Source organism: Cyprinodon tularosa, unplaced genomic scaffold (genome assembly GCF_016077235.1).
Source record: "Cyprinodon tularosa strain WSP-4 unplaced genomic scaffold, ASM1607723v1 ctg433, whole genome shotgun sequence".
Classification (NCBI taxonomy): domain Eukaryota; kingdom Metazoa; phylum Chordata; class Actinopteri; order Cyprinodontiformes; family Cyprinodontidae; genus Cyprinodon; species Cyprinodon tularosa.
In genome coordinates this window covers 570,921-582,228 of record NW_024039156.1, presented here as the reverse complement: position 1 = coordinate 582,228, position 11,308 = coordinate 570,921, and positions in this window count along the sequence as shown.

Genomic DNA, 11,308 nt, shown 5'->3' with positions numbered 1-11,308 from the left:
CCTGCCACCGAGGAGCTTTTTAACCACTTCGGCGACCTCGCCCACAGAGATTGGAGAGCCCAATCCAGAGTCCCCAGGCCCAGCTTCCTCAATGGAAGAAATGTTGGTGGCATTGAGGAGGTCTTCGAAGTATTCCGCCCACCAACCCACAACGTCCCGAGTCGAGGTCAGCAGCACACCATCCCCACTATAAACAGTGTTGGTGCTGCACCGCTTCCCCCTCCAGAGACACCGCATGGCGGACCAGAATCGCTTCGGAGCCGTGCGGAAGTCTTTCTCCATGGCCTCTCCAAACTCCTCCCACACCCGAGTTTTTGCCTCAGCAAACCATCCGAGCCGCATGCCGCTTCGCCCGCCGGTACCCATCAGCTGATTCCGGAGTCCCACAGGCCAAAAAGGCCCGATAGGCCTCTTTCCAACGGGTTCAAGGGTTGCCGCCACGACAGGCACCGACAACCTTGCGGCCGCAGCTCAGATAAGCCGCCTCGACAATGGAGGAACGGAACATGGTCCACTCGGACTCAATGTCCCCCACCCACCCCCGGGATGTGTTCGAAGTTCTGCCGGAGATGGGAGTTAAAGCTCTGCCTAACAGGGGACTCCACCAGACGTTCCCAGCAGACCCTCACAAGACGTTTGGGCCTGCCAGGTCTGACCGGCACCCTCCCCCACCACCGGAACCAACTCACCACCAGGTAGTGGTCAGTGGAAAGCTCAGCACCTCTCTTCACCCGAGTGTCCAAGACATACGGCCGCAAGTCCGATGAAACGATGACAAAGTCGATCATCGAACTGCGGCCTAGGGTGTCCTGGTGCCATGTGCACATATGGACACCCTTATGCTTGAACATGGTGTTCGTTATGGACAATCCATGACGAGCACAGAAGTCCAACAACAGAACACCACTCGAGTTCAGATCAGGGCAGCCATTCCTCCCAACCACGCCCCTCCAGGTCTCACTGTCATTGCCCACGTGAGCGTTGAAGTTTCCCAGCAGAACAAGGGAATCCCCAGGAGGGGCACCCTCCAGTACCCCCTCTAAGGACTCCAAGAAGGGTGGGTAATCTGAACTGTTGTTCGGCCCGTAAGCACAGACAACAGTCAGAACCCGTCCCCCCACCCGTAGGCGGAGGGAGGCTACCCTCTCGTTCACCGGGGTAAACCCCAACGTACAGGCACCGAGATGGGGGGCAACAAGTATGCCCACTCCTGCCCGGCGCCTCTCACCGTGGGCAACTCCAGAGTGGAAGTATGTCCAGCCCCTCTCAAGGAGACTGGTTCCAGAACCAGAACCATGCGTTGAGGTGAGACCAACTATTTCTAGCCGGAACCTCTCAGCCTCACACACTAGCTCCAGCTCTTTCCCCACCAGCGAGGTGACATTCCACGTCCCGAGAGCCAGCTTCTGCAGCTGAGGATCGGACCGCCAGGGTCCCCTCCCCCGGCCGCCACCCAACACACATTGCACCCGACCCCTATGGCCCCTCTCATGGGTGGTGGGCCCATGTAAGGGGGGACCCATGTTTCCTCTTCGGGCTGAGCCCGGCCGGGCCCCATGGGTAAAAGCCCAGCCACCAGGCGCTCGCCATCGTGCCCCCCCTCCAGGCCTGGCTCCAGAGTGGGGCCCCAGTGACCCGTGTCCAGGCGAGGGAACACTGAATCCAAATATTTTGCTCATCATAGGGGTCTTTGGGCTGCGCTTTGTCTGGTTCCTCACCTAGGACCTTTCTGCCTTGGGTGACCCTACCAGGGGCATAAAGCCCCAGACAGCATAGCTCCCAGGATCATTGGGACACTCAAACCTCTCCACCACGATAAGGTGGCAGCCCAAGGAGAGGGACTACCCACAACCCAATAAAAACAAATTTCCTATTTCTCCATAGATTTCCACTTTTTAAACAGCCTGTGATAACTTAAACTATCACTATGGGTAAGCTGGGAGCAGAAAGCTGCATTTGAAGGCATTTGTATTTAGACGTTTAATAGTTTGATCAAGAATAGTTAAAATCCCTAAAATTTTAAATCAATGTTTTAATTCTCTAAAAAGTAAAAACAAGTCACATCTGTCACAGTGGCAACAAAATAAATATTTAACAGATAATATTATTTAGTTCAGTTTTATCTTATTCATAAAACATCAATGTAACCCAACAAGTAAGATTAACACTGGTAGTTTTAAACCTTTACAATATATTGGCTTCAATTCTCCACCTTTAGAAGATAATCTGGGGTTTTCAGATTGAGCTGCAGAGATGGAGGCTGGATAGGCAGAAAGGGAGGAGAAATAAGCAAAGCACAAAAAAGCTGATTGGATAAAACCTATCCAGTAGAATTTAAGGAGTGGAAGGGTAGAGGCAGGGCTGCTTAGTGTATATAAACGGTTAATAAGACAGGTGAGACAACGGGGAATACGAGAAGCAGTCTGTTGTGCTTGCAGGAGAATTTGATCTACAGACGCATCAGAAACTCAGGCATCCATCTGAACATTGTGAGTAGAATATATGAGAAACCTGTCAGCAGCTATCAGACTTTTAATGCTGCTGTTGCTGCTGTGTTGGAGCTGGACTTAAAAGAGCTGCTGTAACATACTATTATGAGCTTTAGCTGAACTTCAGCGAATGTCAAAATTTTACCTACCGGTACATTTATCTTTCAGAGAAATACACAAAACTTTACAAAATTATAGTGGAGAGACAAGAAAAGTTAGGTGATTATGACTACATAGAATATGTTAGAACTGTAATGATGCTTCATTATATTTGTATATTAAAAAGAATAAATATATTTGTATTTATGATCATTTTTTATACACATATGACAAGAATTGTTATGCGATCATGATATCAAAGTTGATACAACTGAGAGGTTAATCCATTGTGACACCAAAATGGATCTACCGTAAAGGAAACACCTAAAGCACGAGTCAGAAAAATAAAATAATAATGATGATGATATTCCTGCATCTTTCAGAGCAAGAGATTGTTTTGTCCTGTTCATAAAGTACACTCTGTCTTTTTCACATTACAGGATCATCATGTCACTCACCAACATTCTTAAACCTTGATTTGAGGCCAAAAAGTTCTATTTTGGTCTCATCTGACCACATCACCTTCTTCCAGGCCTCTTCTGAGTCGTCCAGGTGGTGAATGGCGAACTTCATGCGTGTTTCTTCTTGAGCAGGGGGACCATGCGTGCGCTGCAGGATTTCAATCCATGACGGCGTAGTGTGTTACCAACCGTTTCTTTTGTAACTGATGTCCCAGCTGCCTTCAGTTGGTTCATCAGTTCCCCCCTTGTGGTTTTAGGATGATTCCTCACCGTTCGCATTATCAGGGACACCCCACGAGGTGAGATCTTGTGTGGAGGCCCAGACTGAGGGAGGTTGGCGATGGTGTGGTGCTTCTTCCATTTCCTGATAACTGCACCGACAATTGATCTTTTCTCTCCAAGTTGCTTTCCAATTCTCTTGTAGCCCATCCCAGCCTTGTGCAGATCAACAATCTTGTCCCTGATGTCCGTAGAAAGCTCTTTAGTCTTGCCCATGGTGGTGATGTTGGATGCTGGGTGTTGACAGGTGTCTTTTATACAGGTAACGAGGTGAGGCAGGTGTATTTGATGTAGAGAATTGGTTGGGACACACGATTCCCATTGCTAACTGGACCTGTCCTTCAAATCGGAAAAAAAGAAGGACACATTTGTCGGCTGCATAACAAGGAGTCTTGGAATCCAACCAGACCTCGGTGTCGAGCTATGATGTAATCGGCCTTCGGAGGAAGCAGCCCAGGAATTCGAGCGCAGCCACTGTCACTACCCAATCCATATCAGTAGCACGATCCATTCCATCAGCTAATTCGTGCATGCGCAAACAGAATAATTTCCAGTTAGGCAATATTTCTTACTTTTTTGTTCTGTTGTCTTTTTGGGGGGCAGGAGTTTCTTTTTGTATATCTTTGTATTTGCTTAAATATAGCATATTCTAAAATGAAAAAAACACAAATAAATAAAAAAACTCTTAAATCACTTTCAATAATTACTTTGACTGCTCTGAGCATGCACAAATATGTCACACAGTGTATATAGTTAAATTTGTTTAAATGTTTGATTTTTTTCTGTACTTAACTGTGCACTCAAATAGTACTGATCACACAATGGATTTATTTCCAATCTTTTGTGACCTGTAGTTTTTCATTGAAAAGGGAACATTTCCCAAAGAGGTGGATTTTTATTACAGAAAAAAATTAAATAAAAAGGATGTCTCTACATTTTCTATTTAAAGGTACAAAAAAAAAAATCAAAGTAAATTTAACTTTAGTGAACTAAGCAGAAGTAATGTATTTGTTATATATGTATTTAGTCTGTAAGTTTAACAATTTTTCAATATAATGTCTAAATGACAATCGTACGATTTTTTTGTTCCTTGGAAAGCAGTGTTTTCCATTTCAAGTCCAATTTAGAATATATTACGCATATAAGATGATTATGTTCTTATTTTATGATGTTTTTATTCTGGCAGGCACCTTACAGTCAAAGTAAAGATATATATTTAAAATATAAAAATGGCAATATTTTAGAATGCTAAATATGTATTTCTATTATCATTACTATTATTATTGTTGTTGTTGTTTTTATTATTATTATTTATTTATTTTGTTATAATTGGCTCACCATCACAAAGGATGTTGATGATTGGGTAATTAAAAAATATATATTTGGCTCATACCTTCCATAACTATCTATTTTAACTCTGAAGACGTTTAACTTGACTGCTTTGTGCTTTGTGACTCACAGCAGCAGATTCATGCAGATGTATTCATTGATTTGTATTTGTGTTAAAGAAAAATTTTATATATATATATATATATATATATATATATATATATATATATCTTTTGAAGATTTTAATACACGTGTGTGAATTTGTTTTGCACCATTTGTTTTAGATCAACTAGCAAAACTGAATGGAAGAAAATTTTCATGTACAACTTAGAACACAATTTGTGTACTTGTACTCAAGAATTTGAAGAGGTGTAACATTTTTTGTAATAGGGCTCGGGATCCGCATTGCATTGTGGGATGTGGCGGCCATCTTGATGGCTATGCTAACGTAAACATAGCTCTGATACAACGTTGTTGTTGACAGATTTAAAAAAAAAATCAACAGATACAAAACACCAAAGTTATAATGTGCAAATAATTTTGCAACAACAGTTCTGGACAACTTGAAGCAAAACGGGGAATGTAAGCGGTTTTTGTTGTGCAACTTGTGGAACAGAATTTGTCTACTTGTACTTAAAATTTGAACAGGTGTAAAAAAATGTGTACTTGTGAATTGTTTTTTTCTACAAATACAAAACTTAGAATGAAACTCTCTCTTTTGAAACAAAATAACCCTCATACATATTCATCAACTCTCACTTCGAACCAGAAGTGTGACTCCTTTTCATGAATAAAACCATCCATCCAAATTTACCAACCATTCAGTTACAGTAGGGGAAATCACAGGACAGGCCAGGCCATTTTCCATCTGAAAACCCTACCTTATCTACCTTTTAAATGGGAGCCAGGCACGGACTGGTAATCGGGCGTAATCTGCTGTAAAATATGATGGTGGTGGTGGTTATAGTGGAGGCGAAGACGAACCGAGCAGTGAACATGTCAGTGCGGCTGCTGCAGTAGTAGAACCTGCGGTAAGCTGGACAGTTTTCAGTGCACCAAACTATGTAATGCAGACATCCCAAGTTTATAATGCGAGTGAGCGCGTGCAGGCAATACAATAATTAGTGCACCATGTGAGGATGAGAACTACTGCGATTGCTCAGACAACAACAAGAGAGAGATCGGGATGTGAGGAGGAGGTTGCTGGTGAAACCTGTGCAGCGAATCTGTCCAAAGCGATGCTCTGTTCAACCAGCAATCCAGGCAACTTGTTGGATCAGTCTGATAAGTTTCTCTGGTTACTCTCTGACAGTCACCTACTTACCACTCAAAGCTGTGCATCCTGGGAAATGGCAGAGGTTCAATCCTTGTGTAAAAAATGAAAATATAGGACTAATTTTACAGCAGAATATACTCAAGTATATGCACGTCTAGTGAAGGGGAGGAACAGTGGCGGATCTAGATCAAATGTACCAGGGGGCCAGGAGGGGGCCAGCTTGTTTTCATGGGGGCCCAGAAAAGCATGAAATAAAAAACAGGGCAAGGGATTCAAATATATTAAGAGAGCTGCATGAAGAGACTGTCATGATGGGTACTCTAAGAGCGACCCAAATATGCAGAACACCACTAGACGGACACAGGAGTAAAAGTTAACAAGTTTATTTGTTCACAAGCAAACTGATTTGACTGGTTCTGGTTCGGGCCTGGAAACTGGTTCACCGGAGTCTGCGTGAGAGACAGTTCAGTTGGCGTTGCACTTTGGAGCTGGCGTTCTTGATTGTTACTGATTGTACCTTGAGGGTTCTTGTAGATAACTTTGAGAGGGTCACTGTTGGATCTGGAGAGGAGTTGATCAGCAGAGTCCGCTAGCTGCTTCAGCGTCTTACATCTAGTTCTGAGCAGACCTTGGCTTTGGGTTTTCCAGCTCTTAGTCCTGAGCTGCATGAAGTTCTCTAAGGTTCTTCAGGTTTGGCTCTGAGGGTAGGCTCGGCAGGTTAGCTCTTCCTGAGCTCCACAGAGGAGAAACTGGTTTCCTGGAAGACAGAGACAACGGTTAGAATCCAGGCTGGATTCAAAGTCACAAAGATTCACTGAGAGTCTAGGCTTAGGCGCTGACCAACTGGATCAACACTGCAGCGTTGAGGCAAGGTCTGAAGACAGCTTATATAGTGGATCCTCTGATGATCTGATGGGCTGCAGCTGTGCAGGAGGCTCACTCAGAAGGATCCACGGCGGACTCTGCTGGAGAAAAGGTGGAACTTCTCCAGCTCCCAACAGAGACATTTCTTTTCAATGAGGTTAAATAAAAATTCTGTTTCTTATGAGGTCAATATACATTTAAAATTTAGGAATTTTATATTTTTTTGACTTAATTTAAGTTAAAACTACATTTTTCTATAAATTTGAATTTGAACTCAAGAAGAACTGTTAAATTCATCTGTAAAAATTATAGCATTTTTTTTTTGTGGAAAAAAAACATTTGACAGATGAAAACTGGGATCCTATCTCAGTACCACTGAAACTATCACCTCATTGTTTTTGAATAATTAGTAAAACAGAATTTGTAATGAAACAATGAAATAGATCCAAAGGACCTATCAGTAATAACGTCTGTTCCAGCCCAGATCATCATTAGAATTTCTTTTAAGTATCATGTCTTCAGTACAGGGGCCATAACAGGGGCCAGGTCATGATCTACAGGGGCACTGGCCCCCATTGGCCCCTGTCTAGAACCGGCCATGGTAAGAAATGATGACACTGTATGGTGCACTGTATGCTGAAGTCCCATGAAAAACAGAAAAACAGAAAGCACAACTGATGTTCAAGGCTACAAGATTGAAAATATTAAAAATAAAAGAGCAATACTGTTCTGTTTAGTGTTTAAGAAATTACTGTTAGTTAATAAACAGTTGTTGAAAAGCTGCTGGCCTTAAGTGTGTGTGTATGAGGCATGGTGTGGGTCCGTTGTCCCTGGGGGCGGGCGGTTGGGGGATGAGCATTTCCCTGAAATGAGTTTTCGTTACTTGGGATGTCTGGTAATGATGATAGGATAAACCAACCAACCCCTTGAAAATATGATAAAATAACCCCAATAAAAATATGTTGGTTAATGTTCCATGGTAAAATTAGTTTAGTAAACACAGGTGCTGCTACCCATAAACTTCAAGCTAGCACTGGTGGCTAATGATGATTTTTTGTAGCCTACACTGAGTGCATCCTCTCTGACAGGATTTCTAATGTTTCATCATTTTGTCATTGACATCCTTTTTTCTGTCATCTAAGAATTGTTGCTGTGGTGGAGTTTACATTTTACAGTGTTAATAAACTAAGATTTTGGAAGTATTTGAAGTGTCCACTCTCACTAATTTCCATTAACCTGGCCTCAATGTATTGCACAGTTGGTATTGCAGTTGGTATACACATTCAGTACACCAAAAAAAAAATGTGGTGGACCAGTCTAGTCCAAAATGCCAGGGCCGATTTCTTGTCCCAGTCCACCCCTGCTGGCAGCTACTGGCTGCTACTTCCATTTACACTATATTGCCAAAAGTATTTGCTCACCCATCCAAATTATTGGAATCAGGTGTTCCAATCACTTCCATGGCCACAGGTGTATAAATTCAAGCACCTAGGCATGCAGACTGTTTTTACAAACATTTGTGAAAGAATGGGTCGCTCTCAGGAGCTCAGTGAATTCCAGCGTGGAACTGTGATAGGATGCCACCTGTGCAACAAATCCAGTCGTGAAATTTCCTCGCTCCTAAATATTCCAGCTGTATTATAAGAAAATGGAAGTGTTTGGGAACGACAGCAACTCAGCCACGAAGTGGTAGGCCACGTAAACTGACGGAGCGGGGTCAGCGGATGCTGACGCGCATAGTGCGAAGAGGTCGCCAACTTTCTGCAGAGTCAATCACTACAGACCTCCAAACTTCATGTGGCCTTCAGATTAGCTCAAGAACAGTGCGCAGAGAGCTTCATGGAATGGGTTTCCATGTTCGAGCAGCTGCATCCAAGCCATACATCACCAAGTGCAATGCAAAGCGTCGGATGCGGTGGTGTAAAGCACGCCGCCACTGGACTCTAGAGCAGTGGAGACGCGTTCTCTGGAGTGACGAATCGCGCTTCTCCATCTGGCAATCTGATGGACGGGTCTGGGTTTGGCGGTTGCCAGGAGAACGGTACTTGTCTGACTGCATTGTGCCAAGTGTAAAGTTTGGTGGAGGGGGGATTATGGTGTGAGGTTGTTTTTCAGGAGCTGGGCTTGGCCCCTTAGTTCCAGTGAAAGGAACTCTGAATGCTTCAGCATACCAAGACATTTTGGACAATTCCATGCTCCCAACTTTGTGGGAACAGTTTGGAGCTGGCCCCTTCCTCTTCCAACATGACTGTGCACCAGTGCACAAAGCAAGGTCCATAAAGACATGGATGACAGAGTCTGGTGTGGATGAACTTGACTGGCCTGCACAGAGTCCTGACCTCAACCCGATAGAACACCTTTGGGATGAATTAGAGCGGAGACTGAGAGCCAGGCCTTCTCGTCCAACATCAGTGTGCGACCTCACAAATGCGCTTCTGGAAGAATGGTCAAAAATTCCCATAAACACACTCCTAAACCTTGTGGACAGCCTTCCCAGAAGAGTTGAAGCTGTTCTAGCTGCAAAGGGTGGACCGACGTCATATTGAACCCTATGGATTAGGAACGGGATGTCACTTAAGCTCATATGTGAGTCAAGGCAGGTGAGCAAATACTTTTGGCAATATAGTGTATGTTTCAGTAAAAGTTAGGAGACTGGTTGGTTAAAAAATTAGATGAGATGCCACCGAAAAATCCATTAATTAGACATAGGGATTTTTTTCAGCTAAAAATGGCAACAGAATGTACATTTATACGAGTTAAAAAAGCTGGACTTCTCAGAGGACCATTACTCAGAGTCAGAGGCGTGCACAGACATTTTGGGGGGCAGGTGCTCAGGAGGGGGGGGAGGGCACTTTTTAGCGCACGTGTAACACTTAATTATAAAAAAAAATAAACGCATGTTGAATGAAATTTGACTTTTATTTGTAACATTCTCTAAACGTGAGCCTTCAATGGAAAAAAGTCACATCACCAACAGAACAGACTAAAGCATACTTCTTTCATCTGGCTCATCTCCCTGCTCTCCCTCACCCTGCTGTTCTCCCTCACCCTGCTGTTCTCCCTCATCCTGGTCTTTTTCTGTCTCTGTGTCTTCCCTGAACTCTTCCTCATCTCCTGTCCTGTTATATGTTGATGGTATAGAGCTTCCCTGCTGTGACTGGCTACAATATATTAATAATAACCATCATGACAATAATAATAATAATAATAATAATAATAATAATAATAATAATAATAATAATAATAATAATAATAATAATAATAATAATCATAATAATAATAATAATAGCTTTAACAAATATGCCACATTAGTTTAAATAATGGGCTATTAGGGCAACATGACTGGAAGTCTTGTCACGTGGATATGACTTATGGTAGCCTACAAAATAATAGCTATTTTAATACCTGCTGCACAAACCACTTAAAAATAAAATGTGAACAGCTTTTAAGATTTTTCAATATGATTAACCCTCCTTTCTTGGTATTGTGCTGCAATTACTAAATCAATATACAATTAAGACAATAAAGAGACCAAAATGTGTTAATTTATGAATTCTGACTTTTTTATTGTCAGAATTCTGAGATTAAAGTCAGAATACTGAGCAAAAAGTCAGAATTCTCAGCAAAAAGTCAGAATTATGAGAAAAAAGTTAGAATTATGAGATTAAAGTCAGCATTCTGACTTTTTTCCCATACTAAACTGAAATAAAATTTAAAAATCAGTTAACTTATTTTTTTTTTTTTTCAGTGGCCCTAATCCTCTTCCGTAGATTTGCAATTGCAAACTCTACCAAAATTATTTGTAGCCTATGTGGTCATCCTCACGTTATCTGTCATTGACTTGGGCTACAGTGTAAAACTTTCAGAATCAGAATCAGGTTTATTGCCATTGTTAGTATAGGAGTTCACAAACTAGGATTTTTTTATGGTACAATCGTGCAACATGAAACATATAATATGGAATAGGTAAATAAAATTATAAAAATATCTAAAAACTGTGGGTATACATCATGCAATAAAATAGACTAATGTATACACTTAAGATAAAAAATATGGATAGAAAATATAAAAAGTAAAATAGCATCTTACAAGGAGGCAACTAGTTTATCTGGTGACCAGTCGGCAAAATGCGTGCTTGGTGCTGCTGAATGAGACATTTTAATGCACAACAAAATGATTCTGCTTGATCTGTATATTACCTGGCTAATGGGGCACGGGAGAAGCAGCCTGTCAGCGAGAAATAATGCACAAATAATACAAATCAGTGTATAAATGATTTTTGAAATATAAAATTCAATATATAGACTTTGGCTGTCAATGACATATGGGACAAATTTCTAAATTAGATTTTGCTGCTTGTGAAGGAAGATAATAACTGATGCAGCTTAAAGGGAAGCCATGCATGGATGGACGGATGGAAGTGAAGTTGTGTCCATACTACAGATGCATGACATATTGATGTTGGCATTGGTATCGGCTGTTATTTTGGATACGTTAATGTTTTTGAGCCC